Genomic DNA, 26,330 nt, shown 5'->3' with positions numbered 1-26,330 from the left:
TTTTACCAGTATCACCTCAGAGAACTTGTCATGGATCCATGTGTGAAATATCAAAATTCAGGGACTATTTGTGTTCCCAGGACCCTTGTTTTCATTTTGCTTTGCAGTAGTTAGTTGAATGCTACTTCCCATTTTTAAAGGGCAGAGAGAATGCCCTTCTCGAATGTCTAACTCGTAGAATATAGAAGATTTTTTCCATCTGCCAGTCCCATTTTTTTTTTTTTGATGGTCTTGCTTAGTTGCCCAAGCTGACCTTGAATTTGTGATCCTCCCACTTCAGCCTCCCAAGTAGCTGGGATTACAGGTGTGCACCACCATGCTTAACTCAAGTTTTGTGTCTTGATGTAAACAGCATACAGAAAATGACTCATGATGTAGAATACAGTCCTGTTGCTCACCATGATTCTAGCAAATGTTTAACATTAATCTTAGTTGTTTCTTTTTTTTCCTTTTTTCTGTTTTTATACTTTCTGATTATATTCTGAAATAAATGGGTTTTTTCGTATGTTGCTGGATTTTTAAAAATTGAGAATAAATTTGAATTGCTTTGGAATTTAGTTCTTGGGACACAGAATCCTGGTACTTCCACATTAATTCTGGAGAAAATAGTCTGAGTTCCAGTAACCAAATCACCATTCCTACTAGAACCAGCCATTACACATCACATAGTGTTTGAAGTTTCAAGGTCAAATATCGATGTTGTATAATTTAGCCTGTCAGTTGTGTTTATTACTCATGAATTGTCTCCGGCCTTTGCATTAACTGACCTCCCTCCCACAAATACTTTTTGGTGTCTCTGAGACTTTCTTACCTCCTGTCCTCAAGAAACTGGGTTAAATATCTTTTATAAGCACTACAGTGCTCTGTTACTGCCTGTATTTCAGGCCTGCTTTCTCACTAGATCTAATCTCTTTGAGGACAAGACCTTAGCATGTTCATGATTATTATCTTTGCTATTTGGCATGAAGCCTGGCACATCATAGATATTAAATAAGTATTTGCGGAAGGAATGGATAAAATTACAGGGAAAAAATTGTTACTTAGTTTCATATTTCTTCCAAATTTAAAAGCCACTATAAATCCCTTATGCCAAAATATCCACTTGTTATCTTGATTAACATTATACTTCTTTATATAAGTGGAAAGTTTCAATTATTTGGTTACATTTTGAATTTGGAACTAGCAAAATGAGTTCTTTAGTGAGAGACCTCTAGTTTCCCTTGAAGAAAAAAATTTGTAGCTCATCTACCCAGAGGAGATAATTAGCATCACATGTTACTCATTAATGTAAATTTCTGAAATAGCTGTACTTATTTAAAAAAAAAAAAAAAAGATGCAGAGTTTTTGTACTCTAGTTGTAGAGCTTTGAACTTGAGGGGGAAGCAGGGTCCTGTGCTCCCTGCCCATGTAAGTAAACTTGTAATGTAAAGATTCCGTTAATTAAGTGTTTCTTCTGTAGACTGTAAGGTCCCTGAGAGTAGGCTTTGTGTCGCTTGTGTTTCTGTTTGCCACCTAGCACAAACTCTGGTTATTTTAGGAACTCAATAATGATATGTTGAATAAATTCCTGGAAGAGGAAATACTAGAGTGGAGGTCTTTGATCTGCATGTGCCCTGTGAATGGTAGAATGTATCACGACCAATTTAATAGGTGGAAGTTACTGTCTACATGTCATATGCTTTCTGAAAATGAGTTAAAAATATCCTATTGGGGTTGGGAAAATCACAGTTTGGGGGTTTGTTTTACATAATGTATCATACTTTCAGTTAAAGTGGGTTTAAAATTAATCCATACAGATCAAATGGACTTTTCAAATTTCACCTAGCAAAAGGAATTGAGAAGGATGGTGTTTGTGGCCTCTAAGTAGATCTTTATTCTGGAAGACCTAAGATAAAAACTCTAAATGCCAATAATCCTGAGGCTTATTTGTGAGAATTATATTTTAGGATTTTTATAGAAGTTCCTCTTCTGCCAGAAAGGAAACTTGAGTTTGAGAACCAGTCTCCAAGGACTGGAGAGTGAATGAACTTAACTCTGTCTTACTCGGATTGATTTCAGTATTTTTGGCAGAAGATCAAAATAGCTTACACATAGCATTTCCATGAATGTTTGAACCTTTTCCTTCACTATTATTATTTCTCAACACATGTAAGTGTTTTTCTTTCAAAGTGACACATGCTTATGTTATATAAACAACTGGTTCAGACTTGTTTAGACTTTAGCTTTCATGCTATGATTAGAAAGTTAAGAAATTAAACTTTCTCTAGTCCTGGTTCTCAGCCTTTTCAGAACATCAGCTTCTCTGTAAAATTGGAATAATAGTGACAATGACTTGGGCTTCATGGGGGAATTAATTGATAGCAGGTACATAAAACCTCCATCAAAGTGACTATATTGCAGATGAGGGTGAGAGGGTGGAATCAGCCATGGTTTTTATTATTAAAACCAGATGGAGAGACTGAGTTAGGTATTTGGCTTACTTGCTTGTTTTTGATCACTGTGATCCCAAATTAGTCCAAACGTATCTTTTAAATAAGAAATGCTATTAAGTATTAAGTATTACTGTTAAGTAATACTATTAAGTTATCAATTTAGACTGATATGTATAGTCAGCAAGTTATTGATCATCATTATACTATGACTTTATTCATGCAATAGAAAGGGGATGATTATTGTATATATTTATAGAAAAAATATTGAAGAATACACAGTGGTTTCTTAGTAATACCTCTGAGGAGTGGGAAGGGAAGGCCAAACGGAGAGGGAAACTTTTTCTATCTACACCCTTATTGTACTACTCGAATATTATTGAGCACATATTACTTTTATAAGAAAAAACAAAAAGTCAGTTGAAAGTTTTTAGCAGCAAGTGGTATAGTGGAGGTTGTAAATGGAGCTAATAAACTGCCTAATATGCTGGCAATATCTAAGAGTAAATTTTTTTTTGTCATTACAAGTAAATAGAATTATATCCATGACCATAAAAATGAAATAATGCAGAGAGGTTGCGTTAAAATGGTAATTTATTTTTCCCCAGTAGCTGACTCAATTTTGGATATATTCAAAGTGCGTCTTTGAAAGTTTTAAGAGTACAGAACCTGCAGATATGGAGGACCATCTGTAAGGGACACAGGTTTGTTATCCAAGGGGCTCCTCGAACCAATCACCCATGGATACCATAGGATGACTATAGTTTCTTATCTATAAAAGAAAAAAAGCAAATAATACATAAAAGTTAAAAATGAAATTCCTTTATGGTTACATGCCATTTCTGAAGTTTGTTTATTTCAAGTGATTTGGTGTATTTTTAAAAATGGAACTCTCCCTATGGAAATGGACACACACACACACAATTATATGCATATCACTTCATTTCTTTATTTCTTTTTTGATGTTGCTGGGGGTTGAAACCAGGTCCTCACACATGCTGAACACGTGCTCTAACACTGAGCTACATCCCCAGCCTCAGGTATCATTTCTTAAATAAAAATGGGCTTTTATTATATGCACTGTTCTGCAACATGCTTTTTCACTTAATGTTAATATATGATCATTACATATACACTTAGTTGTTCCATAATTCACTGTTACTGAAGTTCAAGTTCAAGTTGTATGCACACTTTGCTACATTGTACATTCCTGGATAGCCTTCCTTCTCCACTTACATATTTCAATAGGGCAAATAACTAGAAGCAAAATTGCTAAATGAAAAGATGTCTTGATTTAAAAATGCTGATAGGCAGTGCCAGATTGCTACCAATGAAATTACGTTGTTATACTAACACCCAGACCAAATTCTAGTAGTGCCTGTCTTTTTTTCTCCCACCCACCCCCCAACCTTGCTCCTGCAACATGAAAAAAGTATAATTCAATTTATGTTTCTTTGATGATTACTGTCGTTGAAAATCACATTGCATATAATAATATAGATTTAAATTTATAGTTATAAAAGTTGGATGTTTACCTTCTTTTGCCTATTTTCATATCTCTTTTCACTTTTTCTTTTTGATTCGTAAATACTTTATATAGGATATTTTTTTGGTAATATAAAAGCTAAAATTTCTCCATTTGTGTCTTCATATTAATAGTGTTTTATGCAAAAGAATCAATTTATTGTAATGTAATTCTGATCAAAATTATACATATCTATAATTTAAAAAGCCAAAATTTTCTTCAAAGCTGATAACGAAAAACCACGGTCTCCTGCCTTACATCTCTTCTCCCATTCCCAATTGCTGCTTCCCAGTGGTAACCACTTTAAAGTTTTATCAATGTATAATGGTCTTTTTTTTTCTCTATATACATTTCTAAGCAACATTTTTATATTGCTATCTGAATATTTCAATTATAGATGAAAAATTAGACTTTAGCTTTCTTACATACACAGCTCACATTTTACCCCCATCTTCCAGAAATAGTTATATCATAATTTTTGGTTAGCTTAACAGACAGTGCTTGCGTTATTATGATACATATGTTATTCACAGCTCTGGCTTTTAGAGGACTATGACTAAGTTCTCTTTCTGAGTAACATTTTGTTTTCCCTAGAGTCAATAATTGCTTCATTTCTTTTATTAATTCACATAATTCATTCTCATTTCCTACCCCACAATTTTAAGTATCCTCTCAATATGTTCACATCTACTAGGTAATATATCAAGTTAATCTTTTTCTTGAAAACTCCCTATAGAATCCCTGTGTTCTGCAAAACACAGTAAGATACCACTTCTGTCTCTCTCTCTCTCTCTCTCTCTCACACACACACACACACACACACACACGCACGCACACACACCCATATGCAATTATGTATACGTCCTTTCTTAAGTAAAAGTGGGATTTGATCATATATACTGTTTTCCAACATGCTTTTTTTCATGCAATATATTTATATAAGATTAGTGCATATGTTCTTTTTCATCATTAAACTGTTATTCTCTCAGGCTCCTTTTTGCGGTTATTATCCTGGTTATTTATCTTTAACATCATCCAGGAGGTATATATTTTTGCAGCAAAATTAAAGAAACTTTAGCTTTCTTACATACACAGTAAGTGGTGTTTGTTTGTTTTTTAGTTTCTGCATTTTGTGTCATTAAAAAATTATGAGATAAAAATATTTACCCACATTTCTATTGGTTGAACAGTTCTAATTTTCTATATAAAAATATAAATTATTTTGTTATAAAGAATGAAATATGGAAGCTTCCTTTGTTTTTTTTTTCAGTCTTTGAATGACTGTCCTGTGTCATTGTATTAAGTAGTTCATCTTCCTACACTGATTTGAAACACAGCCTAGATCATATATCCATGTGGACTTGTTTGTTTTTGAGACCCTTCTGTTCTGTTTCATTGATCTGTCTATTCCAGTCCCAGATTTTAGCCATTCATTTGCTCTGGTTTTACAACTGATTTTAATTCCTGACTGGACAAGTTTCTTCAAGGCTCCTTACCTTCGCTTGATCCAAATTTCCCTGGCTACTTATTGAATGTTTGTTCTTCTAGATCAGGAGTTAGAAAACTTTGAACCTACAGATCAAATCTGTCTGTTTTTAATAATCTGGAAGCTAAAAATGATTTTTAATTTTTTACTAGGTGGGTGGAAAAGAATATTTCTTAACATGGGAAAATTATATGAAATTCAAATTTCAGTGTATAAGTAAAAGTTTATTCTAGCACATGCTCATTCATTATGTTTTATCTGTGGCTATTTTCATGCTATGAGACAGTTGAGCAGTTACATCAGGCAGTATTGCCCACAAAACCTAAGATGTAGTAGAAAATTTGCAAAAAAGTTTTGCTGGCCCCTGTTCTAGACAAAATTTTGAACAGTTTAAAAGGAATCCTATTTGAATTTCATGTAATATACAGATTTAAATTTTAAGGAGAAATAACTTTTTCAGTGTTGTCACCAAACAACAAAATAAGTCTTTTGTTTATTCAAATTTTCCATTAGCAACATCTATTATATCCATTAACCATATCAATATAGTCATTATTGGGATCTTTTCTTTTACTCTATTTCTTCATATATATTTAATTCATATAATTCTTTTAAGATAAAATATATCATAAACAGTCAAGACATATCATATCTTCTGTTACCATCTCAATCAGATGAATGAAACATAAAAGAAAATGGAAATTATATTCTTGGCAAAAATTTAAATGAAGATAGAAAAATTATTTTCCTATAGTTTTCATTTACATTTTTTTAGATATCATGTTGCTTGTTGCAACATACACTTTAATTATGGGTCAAAGGCAAAATGACTCACTTATTAAAATTATTTTTATTAAAATATATTCACATATATTAAAATTTTAGACAGTACAATAATGTACAATATAGAACGTAAATGAACTCAATCAAAATAAAAACTACCAGTCAAGCTGGGTGGTGTGGTGCACACCTGTAATCCCAATGGCTCAGAGGTTGAGATAGGAGAATTTCGAGTTCAAAGCCAGCCTCAGCAATGGCGAGGCGCTAAGCAACTCAGTGAGACCCTGTCTCTGAATAAAATACAAAATAGGGCTGGGGTTGTGGCTCAGTGGTTGAGTGCCCATGAGATAAACCCCTGGTACCTAAAAAAAGAAAAACCTACCAATCATACACAATATAGTAGCAAATTCTTATCATATACCTTGAAACTGTTTGGGTATAAGCTTCTAGGTTTTCCTTTATCTTTCCTAATGTTGTTCATATTATTAATATTACTTTAAAATGTAATGACATTACATATATTACATATGCATATTACATTTTCTTATTACTTATCAATACTTTAGTAGGACATCCTTCTTATAGATCTGCTTCTACAGTAATCAAGTGTAAAATTATACCTATTTCTTTTTATTTTTCTTAATACTTTTTTAGTTGTAGATGGACATAATATCTTTATTTTTATTTATTTTTATGTGGTGCTGAGGTTTGAACTCAGGACCTCACATGTTTGAGGCAAGTGCTCTGCCACTGAGCTACAACCCCAGCCCCATACCTATTCTTTTTTGATGGACTTTTGGGTTGTTTCCAGATGTTTTCCATTACAAACCATGTTGTAATTATCATTATAAATAGCAGTAGGATTCATTTTCAGTTCATCTACTCTGATTCTAGACTATTTCAATTCTGGGACCCACTTTCTTCATATACTCCTAGCAATGTAAAGGACCTCTCATTTTAGTTTAAAAAAAAATTACTTAAGTAATTACTATTTATAAAGCAGTGTGCTTCCCAGAAGTCCTTTTCGGTTTTTTTTTTCTTTAATAATGAAATAGTCCTGATCTCTGTGAGCTTACAGCCTCTTATGGCTTGGGCCAGCATGTACCCAATCAATCATAACTATTACTAATTATGTAGTTTGTAAAATGTTAGTTATGACTGTGTGCTGATAAACTTATTTGCCTTGGGCTTTCAACAGATTACAGGGAGATGGGGTTGATAAAGGTACGTGAAACAAAGTGCATATTGAAGAGTAGCAAATTCTATTTATTGGTGGGCTTGTGCCACCAAAGCTCTCTCATCAGGTAGACAAATTATAACACAGAGAAGAGATTAAAAGACGTAATGTCCTATCCTGTATCCTATGTTACCAACATGCTATCTGGTTTCACTTTGCATTTGCTGAAGTTGCATTAGCTATAAGAAATAATGGTAAAAATTAAGTTATATAAACCTAGTTTTAAAAAAAATTCATAAAACTTCATAAGATCACTAGATTTCACTGGAGCTTCCACCCTATATGTTACTAGATGTGATGAAAAGTGATTACAAAAAGTTAATCAGTAAGTGGGAATATGTTAACTTTTATTAATGACGTACCATGTAAATTGGAGTATTGTTCCATATTCTATCGTATACCTTTTGACACATTGGGTTCACTTGTGGAAATTTATCATAAGGAAATCATTATGGGTACATCACCACGATCTGTTTCAGAACTCTTTCATCATCACAAGCAGAGGAATCTCTGTACCCATTAAGCACTAACTCAGCATTCCCCTGCTTTGCCAAGGTAATCTGTCACCCTCCTGTCCCTATGAAAGAAAAGATTGTTTGTCTTGTTACTGAGTTGTAATTAATGTTCTGAGCATTAAACCCTTATCGGACACATGATTTGCAGACGTTTGCTCTCACCTCTGATAGTGTCTTTTGATGCAAATAAGTTTAATCTTATTGAGGTTCGGTTTTTTCTGTTTTGTCTTTTGTTACCTGTGCTTTTGGTGTTGTTTTGTTGGAATTTTCATTGTTGCTGTTCACTTTGAATTTTTTTTATAATTGACAAAATATATATCTGGAGTACAATTTTATGTTTTGATACATGCACACATTGTGAAACTATTAAATCAAACTAACATACCTGATTTCAACTGAAATTTTGTAACCTTTGGTACGTGTCCTCACTGCCACTGGTCCCTGGTAACCAGCATTCTATTCTACATATTCTGTTCTGAGTTTGACTTCTTAGTCTCCGTATATAAGTGAGATCATACACTTTTGGCCTTTCTGTACCTGCCTTATTTTACTTAACATAATATCCTTTGTGGTCATCTTCATTGATGCAAATGACAGATCTTCTTCCTTTTTTGTGGGAGGTGAGGGAGGAGTACCAGGGATTGAACTCAGGGTCACTCGGCCACTGAGCCACTGAGCCAACCACTGAACCACATCCCCAGCCCTATTTTGTATTTTATTTAGAGACAAGGTCTCGCTGAGTTGCTTAGTGCTTCGCTATTGCTGAGGCTGGCTTTGAACTTGAGGTTCTCCTGCCTCAGGCTCCTGAGCTGCTGGAATTACAGGCGCCTGACTCCTTCCTTTCCCCTTAGTGCTGGGGATTGAACCCAGGGCCTTGTGCATGTGACGCAAGCACTCTACCAACTCTACCTGAGCTATAACCCCAGCCCAGGCTCCTTCCCTTTTTTTTTTTTCCAAGGCTGGATAGTATTTCCAAGGCTGTCCATCGTTGGACATTGAGGTTGATATCACAGCACAGCTATTTTGAACAATGCTGCAGGGAATGTGGGAATGCAAATATCTCTTCACTATACTAATTTCATTTCCTCTGGATATGAAGCCCCGAAGTGTAATTGCAGTTCTTATTTTAATTTTTTGAATAACCTCCACACTGTTTCCATAATAGCTGTACCAACTCACATACTCACCACCATCTTACAAGGGTCCCCTCTTGCTAACATTGGTTATCTTTTGTCTTTCCCTTCCCCCACCCCCAATCCAGAGAGCGAATGAACCCAGGGCCTTGCACATGCTAGGCAAGTACTCCACCACTGACTCTGTCCCCAGTCCTTATCTTTTATCTTTTTGATGAGCACCATTCTTACAGGTGTGAGATGGTATAATAGTTTTAATCTGCATTTCCCTAATTATTTTGATGTCATTTTTAAGAAACCATAGCCAAACCCAAGGTTTATTACTATAATTTTTGAAGAGTTTTATAATTATTTAGGTCTTTTACATATATATTTAATATTTATTTTTTAGTTATAGGTGGACACAGTATCTTTATTTTTATGTTGAGGATTGAACCCAGTGTCTCACACCTGCTAGGCAAGCACTCTACCTTGAGCCACACCCCCAGCCCAATATATATTTTGAGTTAATTTGTGTATATGGTATAAAGGTCCGGTTTAATTCTTTTGTATACGTATGTAGTTGTCCTAACATGGTTTTTTGAAGAGGCTCTTCTTTCCCTGTTGAATGTTCTTGGTGCCCTGTTGTGGATTTCTTAGCTATAGAGATAGTGAGGGTTCATTTCACAAGCTCTCTCCATTTGCCCCGTGTGTGTCTTCTGTTGGCAAGTATGGCACTGTCCTGACTGCCCTAGCTGTGTTCTAAACCACAGGAAGTATGGGGACCTCCAATTCTGTTCTTTTTCAGTAGTACCTTGGCTTTTTGGGGTCCTTTGGAATTCTATATAAATTTCAGACTGAGTTCTTCCATTTCTGCACAAAACACTTTTAAATTTTGATGTAAATAAATATTAAGTTTTCTAGTCCTTGAACCCACACTATCTTTCCACTTATTGCTGTCTTTGTAGATTTCTTTTGGCAAGGTTTTGTGATTTTTATTGAATAAGTGTTTTCCTTCTGGGTCTGGGGCTTCATAGGTGCCAGGCACACACTGTACCATGAGCTACATGTCCAGCCTTCGTTGTTCAAGTCTTTGTGCCACCTCAGTGAAGTTTGTTCCTAAATATTTCCTTCTCCTGATGACATTATAAATCAATTGTTTCCTTAATTTCCTTTTCAGGTTTGTTCATTGCTGTATAGATAAATGCACTGATTTCCTGTGTTGGTTTTGTACTCTGCCACTTCATTAAATTCATATAAGCTCTAACAGGTTTCTATGTGCATGTGAATTCCTTAGGGTTTTCTAGATATAAGATGAGGATATCAAGGCAGAACATTTTAATGTAATGTTTTTTCTGAATAAGACCAAAGAAAATAATTTATGCCAATGACTAAGAGTCCTTTCAGGTTTATGTTTTTTTGTTTTATTTTGGTTTGTTTTTTTGTCTGTTTTGAGTGGGAAATCATTTCTTTTAAAACAAGGATCACTAGTAATAAACAGTAAAATTTCTAAAGGACAATTAATAATCTAGTACACTTAAATTAAATTCTAATGAGTAGAAGCAGGTATGCTATAGTTAAAAGGACATTAAAGGATAAGATTTAGGGCTGGGGCTGTAGCTCAGTGGTAGAATGCTTGCTAGCATGGGTGAGGCAGTGGGTTCCATCTTCAGCACCATATATAAAACAAATAAATAGGCAATAAAGGTTAAATTATTTTTTTAAGAAAGTAAGACTTATGATAACAAATCCATGATCAAGATTAACTAAGTAAACCTTTTCTTGATTCCTTTAATTGAGCATTTTAAAACCTGACACTGCTTATCAATCCATGTAGAATGCAAGTCTTCCATTACCATTAGGAATTAATTGAGGGTGATCTGAGAAATCAAACAATTGGAGACAATCTCCATGTCACGCATCTGGATGTCCATCCCGTCCCCTGTTGGAGCTTGGCCTGTGTGCTTCTTGGCATCAGTGCCTCCTAATAACTCTTCTCCTCCTTTCCTCCTGAAATTATCCCAGGAGCTACTGGACAATTTGGGGTCAGTATCATCACTTATGGTATAACCTTAGAGGACTATCTGATCCAAAATTCACCCTCTTCGTTATTTACTATTTCTGCTTCCTTTGTCATTTATACTTAAAGCTAAGTTCATTGTACCACAAACAAATCCCACCACCCCCCTCATGTGCATTTACATAGTCTTCCTTTCCCCAATTCTCAGAGTTCCTTCAAATGATTGTTCAATCTGGTCTCTTCTGTTTTTTTAGTTCCTCCTCTTTTTGAGGGAGGAGAATTAGCTTTTTATATATCAACAAAATATTTCAAGCTTGTAGTCTATAACCAATATTCAGGTTGGTTGCTCTCAGAATTTTTAAAAACATTTTCTTTTTAGTTGTAAGTGGACACAATACCTTTATTTTATTTTTATGTGGATTGAACCTAGTACCTCTCATGCCAGGCAAGTGCTCTTCCTCTGAGCCACAACCCCAGCCCCATCTCAGAATTTTTTAAAGAAATACACTACATAGGTGAAGTATCTTTTGTACTCCTTCCAGGTCCCATTACTTCCCATTTACCCCCAATGCATTCACTTCCCAGAAATTGGTGTGTATCCCTTTCTTTACCAGTTGAACTTTTATTTATACATCCTTCTACAAACAGTGTCGCGTTGTTTGTGATAAATTTAGATTGAGTTCATTGATTTAAAGTATGACTTTTTATCATGTAAGTATATTACAATTATCCTTTCTCCTTTGGATGTATTTAAGGTGTTTCTCATTTTTTAACCATTACAAACAATGTCTCAATTCATGTGCCCGTGCAGGAATCAAGAATGTACATCCTCAACTTTATACTAAATATCGCTAACTCATGCTGATAGTCTTTATAGTAATGTTTCCTTCTACTTTATTTCTGAGCAAAAATATGGTCTTTATAATGGCTGGTGAGCATTGATATAATGGATGAAATTTAGGATGGGATTTCACCTTCAGAACCAATTGCTTTGATAACTTGAGTCAAATCATTTCATCTCTCTGAGTCTCACTTTCTTCATGTCCAAAGTAAGGCCAGATTAAATATGACCTCAGATGTCCTTTCTAACCTTGATGTCCTGTAGTTTAATTCTAATGATGTGAATATCAAGAGAAAGAATTTAAAATGAAATTATATATAATAAAGAACTTATGTAACCAGTCCCTAAATCCCGAGGTCTCTCTCTCTCTCAAAATCCAAAAGTTCAGTTAAGAATATCTTCAAGTCTGTATTCACCAAGTCATTTTTATGTATTCTATAATCAAGATAGCTTTAAAATTATTTCTTAATTAAATGTATTCTGATATACATAATTAGTTGTATTTTAATGGCACTTTTTTTAAAGATAATTAAAATACAAAATAAAGTATTAAATCTTCATCAGAGTCAAAAAACTCTTTTGTGGACTAACCTGAAAACCTAAATTCCATATGAAACATTGATTTGTGGCTAAAAACATGTTCAGAGTTGCAGATATGTAACTTGGAAGTGAACATTTGGATCCCAACTCATTTGCAATTTGGAGACTTCCTGTAATGTTAATTTCAGGAAATCCCAAGCAAATATGCAGTTACTGCTCTAAAAGATATATATGTGGTGTGTACTGTGGAAATTAAAATGTCACTGCTAAATGATTTGCATGTTGTGGGTTTGGAAGGGCCTAGAACTTCCTTCTTCGGCTTTTTCTCCAGTAGTAGACTGCTTCACAAGGAGAAACTTTTAACAAACTTTTTGCAAAAAGGCAAAGACAATTTCAAGGCACTGATGGTCAGTAACATCTCTGGCTGAGTCCTCAAATAAAATAGGGCTTAACTCTTCCAGGTTGATTTCTTCATGAGAAGTTGCTCTGGTTGTCCTTTAATATAAAAAGGTTGGTTTTCATTTCCTTAAATGTTGGCTACAGATTTCCAGGCAATTTAGTCAATCCTGTTGTATAAAAATTTACCGCTGATTATCTGACCCAGTCATAATGCTGTTGATTTAAAAAAAAAAAATGCTCTTTAGCTATTAGAGGGTCCTAGTCTTAGGTGAAGTACAAGAGGCAGCTTTTCTCTTTCTTTGTAATGGAGCTGAAAATACCTTCTTTACTGCCTTGCCCAGCCTTCCTGCTAGGATCCAGATTACCCTGAGTCGGTTGTCTATGTATGAGTTTTCAGTTCTCATTTTTTAAGGATTTCATTTTGTTTGCTTTTAACTCTTTTTAAATGGCTGCTTAGACTCTTTTCTGGATTGTTTCCTGGTAAATGATAGGGATTTTTTTTTTTTTTTTTGGTCAGTTTCATTTTCACTCTAGATTTTAATACAAGGCTCAGCAGAAGAGAGCCTCACAGATAAGCACTTTTGATTGATGGCTGCACATCTGCTGTGTTTCCCCAAATGTATTATTTCCTCCACAGTCTTTTGGCGCTCTTGTGATGATTTTGTTGTGCTAGATCATGATACTACAAGCCTCCGGTTAAGATTGGTGTTACTCAAAAGCCAAAAATAATGTCTGAGTGCAAGGTTGTGACAAAAGCTGTTAAGGACAAACAAAAAACTCATAGTTGAAGTGATACTCTCCTTTTTCTGTTGATTCAATATGCAACTGTGGGCGATTAGTTTCCTTAAGCTTGGCTTTCATTTCTTCATTTGTACAATCAGGCGAACATAGGCTGTCTTGTAGATTTTGTGAATAATTCCATGATAAAACATTTGTAGGTTGTAATACTTGTTGAAATAGATATTAGTAATAAACCTTATTTGGAGAAACTATCTCTTTGCCACTCACCACCTCCCCAACCCCAGAATAATATCTTACTTTATTATAATTGTGCAGAGCATGGCTAATTGTATGTTTTAATCCAAAATTACACCATTGCTGTATGTTTTTTGTTTTTTCTTTCTTCCTTCTTGTTCTTTTGTTATTTTCTTCCTTTCCCTTTTGTAGTACTGGGAATTGAACCCAGGGCCTTACATGTGCTAGACGAGCAGTAAAGTACATCCCCAGACCTTTTTGATTTTGAGACAAGGCCTCACTAAGTTGGCAATGGTGGCCTTGAATTTGACACCCTCCTCAATCAGTCTCCTGAGTTTCTGGGATTACAGGCTTGCCTGCTTTGCTCACCATCACCCCCATCCTGCTGAGGATGGAACCCAGGGCTTGGTGCCTGCTAGGCAAGCACTATACCTCTGATCTAACCTCCAGACTTCATTGCTGAATATTTTCAAAATCACAATTGCTTATTTAATTTAGACAGACTTCTTTCGTAGACTTTTAAGTAATGCTAATAAATGTTAAATTATAAATTAAAGCACTAAATTAAAAAAATTTTAATTCTTAATAGTAGGGAATCCCTTAGTATTTAATCATCTCATCGGTTTTGATTTTCCATAGCTATAATTTTTATCTCAGGCTTCTTATATGAAATAAGTAATACACACATGGAAAATATTTGATGATAAATATTAATTTTAAACTAGTAATTGAAGCAGAATATTGGAATCATGGTATTTTTAGGTTGTAAATATTCTCAGATTTGCCCTTAAACTTTTTTTTTTTTTTTTTTTTTTTTGCTTTCATGACTGAAGAATTTATTTTTAGTCTTTGGAATTCATTAACTTAATTAGGATGTCTCAGTGCTTAATCCTATGATCACTGTCCTTGGAATACTGTGTTATTTTCTGTCAATAGTGTCAAGTCTTTTCTTATTTCTAGAAAGTTTTTAATTACATATTTTAAAATTACATTTATATTATCTTCAAGATACTGATTATAATGTGTCCATTTTTACATCTAAAACTTTCTGTCTCTCTCTCTCTTTTTTTTTTTTTTTTTAAACTTTGTTTGGGGTCCTCTTCTGTTGCTTTTTCAGTTCTACACTGCAGATCCATCACCATGCTTTTTTAACCTTTACCAGATCTTTGTGCTACTTCCAGTGCATGCTTCATTTCATTTGATTTAGTAGTGATTTTAATTTTTTTCTTTTTCTACAAATCTCTTATTTTCTGCAGACTCATATTTCATTTCCTGTTTTGGCTCATGGTATCTTTTATTAACTCTTGGTTTGGGGGGCTGGGATTGTGGCTCAGTAGTAGAATGCTCGCCTATGAGGCACTGGGTTCCATCCCCAGCATCACATAAAAGTAAAATAAAGATATTGTGTCCACCTAAAACTAAAACATAAATATAAAAAAAAACCTTTTGGCTGTGCCCCATACCCACATTATTAGTTTTTTTCAAAATTTTCTTTGTGCATTATAATTTCACATAATGGTGGAATTTGTTGTTAACTATTTGTATCTGCACACAGTATAATGAATCCCCTTGTCCCTGTCTCTGGCCCTTTTTCCTTTCCTTTACTGATCTCCCTTCAGTTTGTATGAGATCCCACCACTATTCTTTCCTTTTTCCTCTCCAACTTCCACTTCTGAGAAAAAACATATGACCCTTGACCTTCTGAGTTTGGCTTATTTTGCCTAATAATGTTCTCAAGGGTTTTTTTTGTTTTTGTTTTTGTTTTTTTTAAGAATTTTTTTTTTTAGAGAGAGAATTTTTTAATATTTATTTTTTAGTTTTAGGCGGACACAACATCTTTGTTTGTATGTGGTGCTGAGGATCGAACCCGGGCCGCACGCATGCCAGGTGAGCGCGCTACCGCTTGAGCCACATCCCCAGCCCTGTTCTCAAGGTTTTATCTATTTTCCTGCAAATGACATAATTTCATTCTTCCTTATGGCTAAATAAAACTCCACTATGTACATATACCACGTATGTTTCTGTTCATCCACTGATGGACACCTAGGCTGGTTCCATAGTTAGGCTATTGGGAATTGTATGCACTAATTATGGGTATGCATGTATCTCTTTAGTATGCTGATTTAAATTCTTTGTGTGTATGTGTGTGTGTGTGTGTGTGTGTGTGTGTGTGAGAGAGAGAGAGAGAGAGAGAGAGAGTGTGTGTGTGTGTGTGTGTGTGTGTATGTATGTGTGTGTGGTGCTGGGATTGAACCCAGGGCCTTGTGCATACGAGACAAGCATTCTACCAATTGAGCTATATCCCCAGCCCCTGATTATAATTCTTTAGGATAGGATAAATACCCAGGAGTGGTACAGCTGGGTTAGATGGTGGTCCATTCCTAGTCTTTTGAGGAACCTCAATTCTGATTTCCGTAGGGCTGTACTAATAGACCAGCCCCATCAACAGTGTAAAAGTGTTCCTTTTCCTGCACATCCTCTCTAGCATTTATTATTATTTGTATTCTTTTTTTTAAAAAAATTCTTTTATTTATTCTAATTCGTTATACATGACAGCAGAATGCATTTTGATTCATAGTACACACATAGAGCACAATTTTTCATGTTTCTGGTTGTATACAAAGTAGAGTCACACCATTCATGTCTTCAAACATGTACCTACAGTAATGATGTCAATCTCATTTCACCATCTTTCCTACCCCTATGCCCCCTCCCTTCCCCTCCTTCTCCTTTGCCCTATACAAAATTCCTCTATTCCTCCCATGCACCCATCCCAACACCATTATGGGTCAGCATCCATTTATCAGAGAGAACATTTGACCTTTGGTTTTTGGGGGGATTGGCCATCTTCACTCAGCATGATATTCTCCAACTCCATCCATCTACCTGCAAATGCCTTGATTTTACTCTCTTTTAATACTGAGTAATATTCCTTTATGTATATATACCACAGTTTCTTTATCTATTCATCTATTGAAGGGCATCCAGGTTGGTTCCACAGTCTAGCTATTGTGAATTATGCTGCTATAAACATAGATGTGGCTGTGCATTATAGTTTGCTGTTTTTAAGTCCTTTGGGTTTAAACTGAGGAGTGGGATAGCTGGGTCAAATGGTGATACCAATCCAAGTTTTCCAAGGAATCTCCAAACTGCTTTCCATATTGGTTGCGCCAATTTGCAGTCCCACTAGCAATGTATGAGTGTGCCTTTTCCTCCACATCCTTGCCAACACTTATTGTTGTTTATATTCTTAATAGCTGCATTCTGATTGGAGAGAGGTGAAATCTTTGAGTAGTTTTGATTTGTATTTCTCTAATTGCTAGAGATATTGGACATTTTTTCATATATTTGTTGATCGATTCTATATCATCTTCTGAGAAGTTTCTGTTCAGTTCCTTAGCCCATTTATTGATTGGGTTATTTGTTTTTTTGTGTGTGTGTGTATGTGTGTGTGTGTGTTAAGTTTTTTGAATTCTTTATATATCCTAGAGATTAGTGCCCTATCTGATGTGTGTGTGTGTGGTAAAAATTTGTTCCCATTCTGTAGGCTCTTTCTTTACCTCACTGATTGTTTCTTTTGCTGAGAAGAAGCTTTTCAGTTTGAATCCATCCCATTTGTTGATTCTTGATTTTTTTCTTGCACTATAGGAGTCTTGTTGAGGAAGTCAGGGCCTAATCTGACATGATGAGGATTTGGGCCTACTTTTCTTCTATTAGGTGCAGGGTCTCTGGTCTAATTCCTAAGTCTTTGATCTACATTGAGTTGAGTTTTGTGCATGGTGAGAGATAGGGGCTGCATATGGATTTCCAGTTTTCATAGCACCATTTGTTGAAGAGGCTATCTTTTCTTCAATATGTTTTTGGTATCTTTGTCTAGTATCAGATAACTATATTTATGTGGGTTTGTCTCTGTATCCTCTATTCTGTACTATTGGTCTACATGTCTATTTTGGTGCCAATACCATGCTGTTTTTGTTACTATTTCTCTGTAATATAGTTTAAGATCTGATATAGTGATGCCACCTGTTTCACTCTTCTTGCTAAGGATTGCTTTAGCTAATCTGGGTCTCTTATTTTTCCAGATGAATTTCATGATTGCTTTTTCTATTTCTATAAGGAATGTCATTGGGATTTTGATTGGAATTGCATTAAATCTGTGTAGTGCTTTTGGTAGTAATGGTCATTTTGACAATATTTATTCTTTCTAGCCAATAACAAGGGAGATCTTTCCATCTTCTAAGGTGTTTTTTAATTTTTTTCTTTAGCGTTCTGTAGTTTTCATTGTAGAGGGTTTTCACCTCTTTCGTTGATTCCCAAGGGTTGTTTTGTTTGTTTGTTTGTTTGTCTTGTTTTGAGGCTATTGTAAATGGGGTATTTTTCCTAGTTTCTCTTTCAGAGGATTTGTCACTGATGTATAGAAATGCCTTTGATTTATGGGTGTTGATTTTATATCCTGCTACTTTGCTGAATTCATATATTAGTTCTAGAAGTTTTCTTGTTGTAGGTATAGAATCATGTCATTGGCAAATAGTGATAGTTTGAGTTCTTCTTTTCCTAACCATATAATTTCTTTCATCTGTCTAATTGCTCTGGCTAAAGTTTCAAGAACTATGTTAAATGGAAGTGGTGAAAGAGGGCATCCTTGTCTGTTCCAGTTTTTAGAGGGAATGCTTTCAATTTTTCTCCATTTAGAATGATGGTGACCTTGGGCTTAGCATTAATAGCTTTTACGATGTTGAGATATGTTCCTATTATCCCTAGTTTTTCTAATGTTTTGAATATGAGCAGTGCTGCTTTTTCTGCATCTGTTGAGATTATCATATGATTCTTATCTTTGATGTGATGAATTACATTTATTGATTTCTGTTTGTCAAACCAACCTTGCATCCCTGGGATGAACCCCACTTGATCATGGTGCGCTATCTTTTTAATATGTTTTTTTATTCAATTTGCCAGAATTTTATTTATTTTTTTAAATTTATTATTATTTTTTTTAAATTTTCGGCGGACACAATATCTTTGTTGGTATGTGGTGCTGAGGATCGAACCCGGGCCACACACATGCCAGGCGAGCGCGCTACCGCTTGAGCCACATCCCCAGCCCCTGCCAGAATTTTATTGAGAATCTTTGTGTCTATGTTCATTAGAAATATTGGTCTGAAGTTTTCTTTGTTTGATGTGTCTTTGTCAGGTTTTGAGTTATAGAATGAGTTTCGTATTTCATGGAATAATTTGAGGAATATTGGTATTAATTTTTCTTTGGAGGTCTTGTAGAACTCTGCTGTGTATCCATCTGGTCCTGGGCCTTTTTTGGTTGGTAGGTTTCTGATGGCATCTTCTGTTTCATTGCTTGGAAATTGATCTGTTTAACTTATGTATATCATTCTGATTCATTTTGGGTAAATCATATGATTGTAGAAATTTGTTGATGTCTTTGAATTTTCTGTTATTGGAGTATAAATTTTTAAAATAATTTCTAATTATCTTCTGTATTTCTGTACTGTCCATCATGATATTTCCTTTTTCATCCGATATTTTAGTAATTTGAGTTTTCTCTCTCCTTTTTATTAGCTTGGCTAAAGGTTTATCAATTTTATTTATTTTTTCAAAGAACCAACTTTTTGTTTTGTCCATTTTTTCAATTGTTTCATTTGTTTCAATTTCAACTCCAATTTTAATTATTTCCTGTCTTCTACTACTCTTTGTATTGATTTTGTTCTTCTTTTTTCTAGGGCTTTAAAATGTAATGTTCAGTTATTTATTTTTTGAGTTTTTCTTCTTTTAAGGAATGAACTCCATGCAATGAACTTTCCTCTTAGTACTGCCTTCATAGTGTCCCAGAGATATGTTTTGTTTTGATATGTTGTATCAGTGTCCTCACTTACCTCTAAGAATTTTTTAATATCTCCTCTTTGATGTCTTCTGTAATCCGTTGATCATTTAATAGCATATTATTTAGTCTCCAGGTGTTGGAGTAGCTTCTATTTTTTATTTTGTTGTTGATTTCTAATTTCATTCCATTATGATCTGATAGAATGCAAAGTAGTATCTACCTTTTTGTATTTGCTAAGAGTTGCTTTGTGGCATAACATAGTCTATTTTAGAGAAGGTTCCATGTGCTGCTGAGAAGCAAGTATATTCACTCATTGAGGGATGAAATATTTTATATATGTCTGTTAAGTGTAAGTCATTGATTGTATTGTTGAGTTCTGTAATTTATTTGTTTAACTTTTGTTTGGAAGATCTATCCAGTGGTGAAAGAGGTGTGTTAAATCACACAGTATTATTGTGTTGTGATCTATTTGACCCTTGAAATTGAGAAGAGTTTGTTTGGTGAATGTAGATGCTTCATTGTTTGGGGCATATATATTTATAATTGTAATGTCTTATTGATGCGTGGCTCCCTTAAGCCGTATGTAATATCCTTCTTTATCCCTTTTGATTAACTTTTTGGCTTGAAGACTACTTTATTTGATACAAGAATGGAAACCCCTGCTTGTTTCTGCAGTTCATATGAGTAGTATGTTTTTTCCTAAACTTTCACCTTCCTTCAGTCTGTGGATGATTATTTATATTTTTGATGGCTGCCATTCTTACTGGAGTGAGATGAAATCTCAGTGTACTTTTGATTTGCATTTCCCAAATTACTAAAGATGTTGAACATTTTTTTTCATATATTTCTTGGCCATTTATATTTCTTTTTTTGAGAAGTGTCTGTTTTAAAGTTCATTTGCCCTTTTATTAGTTGAATTTTTTTGGAGGGGTGTTAAATTTTTTGAGTTCTTTATATATTCTGAATATCAATCCTCTATCAGAAGAGTAGCTATGAAAGATTTTCTTAAATTCTGCAGGATCTTTCTTCCCTGTCTTGTTTCCTTTGCTGTGTAGAAGCTTTTTAACTGATACCATCCCATTTATTAATGCGTGGCATTGTCTCCTGAGCTTTAGGTATCCTAAAGTCAATTGAGAAAGCTTATGCCTCTCTATGTTAGAGTGTTGACCCTATGTTTACTTCTAGGAATTGCATAGTTTCTGGTCTAATTCCTATGTCACTGATCAATTTTGAGTTTTATATAAGGTGAGAGATAAGGATGTAATCTCAATCTTCTACATATATATAACCATTTTTTACTTCACCATATGTTAAAAAGGCTATTTTTCCTCCAATTTATGTTTTTAGCATCTTCATCAGGATCAGATGCTGTATCTGTGTGGTTTTGTCTCTGTGGCTTCTATTCTGCACCATTGGTCTATATGTCTGATTTTTATGCCAGTACCATACAGTTTTTCTTACTATAGCTCTGTCTATAACTTGGAGCCAGGTATTGTGATGTCTCCAGCGTTGCTTTTTTGGTTTATAATTGCTTTGGCTATTCTGAGTCTTATTCTTCCAAATGAATTTAGGAATATTTTTTTTCTAGTTTTGTGAAGAATGTCACTGGCATTAATGGGAATTGTATTGAATATGTTTTTGCTTTTTGTAATATAGCCACTTTAACAATGTTATTTCTGCCTATCCATGAACACGAGAGGTCTTTCTATCTTTGTATCTCTTTTTCGATTTATTTCTTCAGTGTTCTATATTTTTTATTATAGAAGTCTTTCACCTCCTTGATATTTTATTTTTTATTGTGAATTGGGATTATTTTCTGATTTCTCTTTCAGTGGATTTATTTTTGTATGTTGGTTTTGTAATCTGCTGCTTTGTTGAATTTTTTTTAATAGCTCTAGAAGTCTTCTGGTGGAACTTTTTGGATCTTGTAAGTATAGAGTCATGTCACTGCAAATTTCTATTAACTCTTGTATCTCTGCGCTGAGCTCCTGTTTTATGTATAAATTACTTCATTGGGCTTTTCAGATTTTAATTTATCAGCAATATGTTCTGACATAATGTCCATCTGCTATGAAAACAATATTCTTCTGAAAAGAGTCATCACCTGTCATTTTTTCCAATTTGTTTTCATTAATTTTTTTTTAGTTGTAAATGGGCACAGTATCTTTATTTTATTTTACTTTATCTTTATATGGTGCCAGGGATTGGACCCAGTGCCTCACATGTGCTACCAAGTGCTCCACCACTGAGCCACAACCCCAGCCCCACAATTTATGTTTTGTTGGATTTTTTGCAGTGTCTTTAACATATATTATACCTTTTTTTTTTATAATTATCAAACTCCAAATGAGATTAATTTTCCTTTGTCTTTGGGGATTCCTGTGGGGAAGGACCCAAGGCCATGTTTCAAAGAGTTTTCTTTATTTCCTTGTAAAGGTCCTTATAGCAATTAATTTGTGAATTCTTTTAACCTGAATTTTCACTAAGACTATGTTTTTGCAGTTTTATTGCATTAATTTTCAAATAAAATGGCCAATATAAACCTATTTTAGATTATTTTTATTAATTATAATATAAAAGTTTCTGCATGAATATATGTAAGAAAAATAGATTATAGAGAATCTGTGGACATGTATACTATTTTTTTTTTTTTTAAGATATAGCCAACTAGCTATTATTCTTAGGGACAAACTGGGGCAATGACCCAAAATGTCTTATACCTCGAACTAGTTGTCCCACTGCATTAAACTCTAAATCTAGAATACATTAAGATTACCACCATTCTGTGGTTAGCACACACTTGACTTCTTTCTTATACTTTAAATCCATCCTCCATACTCTCCTCTGTAATAGAAGAAAATAGCTCTCAACATCCCTAAGCAGATGTGGTAAACCTGTTTATATGACTGGTTACAACATAATAAAGGGTTATTATAATCATTTTATAGATTATATTAAGTAAATATTTTAAATGGACAGATTATAGAAATCTGTCAAAGCAAGACTTTGGATTATTTTTTGTTTGTTTGTTTGTTTTCTCAGTGCTGGGAATTGTACTTAGGGCCTTGTCCATTCTAGTTGAGCGTTCTTCTACTGAGCTATATCTCCAGCCCAGGATAATTCTTATATTATCTTTTTTTTAAACCATGAACTCCAAGAAAAATGAGATACTAATTTGGAACAGATTGAATATTTCTGTTTTAACTATTCAAGGATGTGCCCCAAGTTCAGTAATTTTGCTAAGACACAGATCAAAATAGAAGCCTCTGTGAAGCTTCCCAGCATATGAAGGACTTACCTTATGTGTGTGTTTGGAGATGTACATATTTCACATTTCAGAAAGGTCTATACATAGCTCACCAAATGGCAAAAACGAATTAAAGCCACATTGTTAGAAAACAAAGATCCTAAGTGAGAGATGAGGTGGAGAGCATTTTCCTATGGGAGGAAGGAATAAAGAAAGGAAAAGAAGTCGTCCAGGAAAAGCTCCCAATCTGAGCTTCAGCTAGTAACCATGGGTCATCTGCCCCCCTGCACACACTCAGGAGGAAGAGCACAGTTCCCAGGCAGGGGAAGGGTGACTAAGGCATTGCTTTAATAAGTAAAATGAAAGTAAAGAGATGACAGCTTCAACATCTGAAAAACTTAGGCCATGTCTAAGAACTTAGGACATAACATATTTTTGTCCATATAAAAATGTCCCCGGGGCTGTTGTCATTTTTAAACAATATAATCCAACAAAGGAGAGAGAAAGTTTCAGAACCTAAATTTGAGAGCTCTATTAAGACTATCCAATCACAAGCTCAAGGCCAGCGTGGTCTTTGTAAGATCCTATTTCAGAATAAAAAGGACTGGGGATGTAGCTCAGTGGTAGAGCATACCTGGGTTAAATCCCCAGTACAGAAAAATAATAACACCAATGACAATTTAAACATTAAGAGCCAAATAAAAGGAAATGTATGATATATATTTTTTTGAGTTCATTTTTCCCCAGAGTCATTTTTGGATTGTGTCCTCATCTTGTAAAAGTATGGGTACCCTGAAAAACTGGCCACTGGGAATCAGATGCCACTTATAAAACATCGGAGGAATAATAATTGATCTTCCTGTCTTACCAGGATGTTAATATAATTAAATGTGACTAAATATGTGAAAGCACTTTATACAAATATAAGTGTTTAATGTTGTTATTTTTAAGATGTGAAAGGAGGCCAAACTTGATTCCAATAGCCTGTTTTAAGCAGCTGCTAGGAACATGTACTGGCAGCTATCATGTGGTGCCAAACCCCTTTTTACTACACCAGTGCAGATGCAAACAGGTCTGCAGTATGTAGCCTAGCATTTTTAGCATATGAGTAATAAGATGCCATCTCCTCCCATAGAGTTCAGCATTTAGAAGTCTCCTTTTCAAGGAAAAAACTTCATTAACAGTTCTTGGAAGAAACTATCACCTCTAGCCAGTGATAGAACTCTACTCTCAAATGCTTAGAATGTGTCTAACAGCAGGAGGAAAGAAAGAGTGGGTGACTACAGCTGCTCCACTGTACCCTGAAGAAAATACACACACATACCCACCCTCACCCTGCCCTTGCTACATGATACTGTATGTCGTCTTTTCTGTTTCCAGTAGAGTATTCTTCCACTCTGTTTAAAACAAAAAATGGCAGACCAAGGAGTTAGTCTAAGGAGAAGGTATGGGATGGAGTGTAGGTAGTAATAGCATCATCGCTCTGAGGTTAGGTCACCAAAACAACTGAATTCCTGTGGAAGCAAAAGGTTAGGGTTAGAGTACTAGTTGATTTCCAACCTTTGCTTTATGTTTTTACAAATGATTTCAAAAAAGACTGGGAGGACACCATAGTGGGGGGAAGGGGAAGGCTGGAAGGCTGATTCATAAAGTGGTGAAAAGCAGTGTTGAAAACTCACTACCTCTGGCCCAGTTAGTCAAAGAGATGTGTCAGCAATTCCTGAGGCAGAGGTACAGCCTGCAGAGTCTAGTTACAAGTATCATTATTATTCAGCTTCAACATAATTACCAGTGTGTTTTGAACTATCTAGAGCTGTGTTATCCGACAGAGTAGCTGTTAACCATACAACTATTTACATTTTAACAAAATTAAAATCATAAATTCAGTTCCTCTGTCACCTCGCCACTTTTCCAGTGCTTAATCGCCACTTATAAATGACTACCATAGTGGACAGTGCAAAGAGAAACTGTTTCCATCATCATGAAATATTTTGTTTGGACTTTATTTATTTATTTATTTATTTATTATGAACTTGGGATTCTTGTGAGAAAAAAAAATTTGCTCTAATCTCTTTTTTTTAATACTTATTTTTTAGTTGTAGTTGGACACAATACCTTTATTTTATTTATTTTTATGTGGTGCTGAGGATCAAAACCAGGGCCTTGAACGTGCTAAGCAAGTGCTCCAGCACTGAGCCATAACCCCAGCCCCCTCTTTTTTTTTAACACTTATTTTTCAGTTGTAGATGGACACAATACCTTTATTTTATTTTTATGTCATGCTGAGAATTGAACGCAGTGCCTCACACATGCTAGGTAAGCACGCTTCCTCTGAGCCACAACTCCATCCCATGCTCCATCCTCTTAAAACCCCAAGAGGTCCTCGTGATTAAGAAAAGTCTGTCCCCATCTCTCTTCTCTCTCCAACAAGTTTATCAGGTTGTTCTTTCATTCTGAGAGCAAAAGTTTAATGTTGAATATACTCTATTTTAAAAATCGTAATTTAAAGTCCATAGTGCAATATATAAAAATAATTTCCCTTTAAAACCCAACCTACCACTCTGTCTTGATTATTTTAGGGATAAATAATATTTTCAAATGAACATTGGGTCCACAAAACCTAAAATCCTAAAGCAGTGTGGATGATATTTATTACAGACTTGTAACATGGTCTTAATTGCAGATTACATTCTTTTTTACAAGACATTGCAACCATGTAAACTGAAGAATATTAGAGATTTCCTTAATGTAAAACATAAGTTATGGCAATTTTTCTAAACAATACTCAGTTACTATACCAAGAAGTCCAGGAAGATGCAGTTAATTATTCAAGACCAAGTGGTAGAAGCCTCATTTTGGTTAGTATATTTTGTAGTCAGCCTAGTTCAAACAGCCCGTGTCTCTGTTCCCTGAGTCCTTTGAGGATTCTAATGCTTAGAATGAGAATAGCACCAAATGTGAAACTTCTGGAGAGCAAAAATTAAAGAGGAGTATGTGCCCTTTAGTTTTCTTTAGTGGAATTTCCCTCTCCGTGAATGAAATGTAATTCAGCCCGTTGAATCCTTGAATGATTTTATTGCAATGGAACTCCTAAAAGAATTTTCTGAAAAACACTGCTTGCCATTTCAACAACTTAAACCTGTTGCCTGTTCAGTCCCTTCATAACAGACTTGTGTAGATAGTGACTGACACAGTGCCAGGCTTTTCAGCACAGTGTTGCTGGCATGCCACAGCAGAAGGGAAGGGCAGCACCAGTAGGGTTAAGAGAGGATCCAGAGAAGAGCTTGCTGCCCTTTATTTATTAGCCAGCATTGAAAACTGCAGAAAGTACAAGGAAATAATTAAGAATTTATATGTGGAGCCCACCTTCAAGAAACTTAAAAGTCTAATC

General features: G+C 34.8%; 1 protein-coding gene across 3 annotated transcripts in view; it reads left to right on the top strand.

Moving 5' to 3' along the window:
- The window catches only part of Taok3 (TAO kinase 3), a 188,705-nt gene that overhangs the window by 37,231 nt on the left and 125,144 nt on the right, over nucleotides 1-26,330 (top strand). Inside the window, exon 1 of one of the 3 annotated variants that reach the window (XM_077795569.1) lies at nucleotides 15,698-15,746. The exons of the other annotated variants lie outside the window; for them this stretch is intronic. The gene's annotated coding sequence lies outside the window, so the exon portion shown is untranslated. Of the gene's footprint in view, nucleotides 1-15,697; nucleotides 15,747-26,330 lie in introns of those variants that run through there. 3 annotated transcript variants of the gene reach the window in all.

Source organism: Urocitellus parryii, chromosome 3 (genome assembly GCF_045843805.1).
Source record: "Urocitellus parryii isolate mUroPar1 chromosome 3, mUroPar1.hap1, whole genome shotgun sequence".
Classification (NCBI taxonomy): domain Eukaryota; kingdom Metazoa; phylum Chordata; class Mammalia; order Rodentia; family Sciuridae; genus Urocitellus; species Urocitellus parryii.
This window is presented reverse-complemented; position numbering and strand designations above follow the sequence as displayed.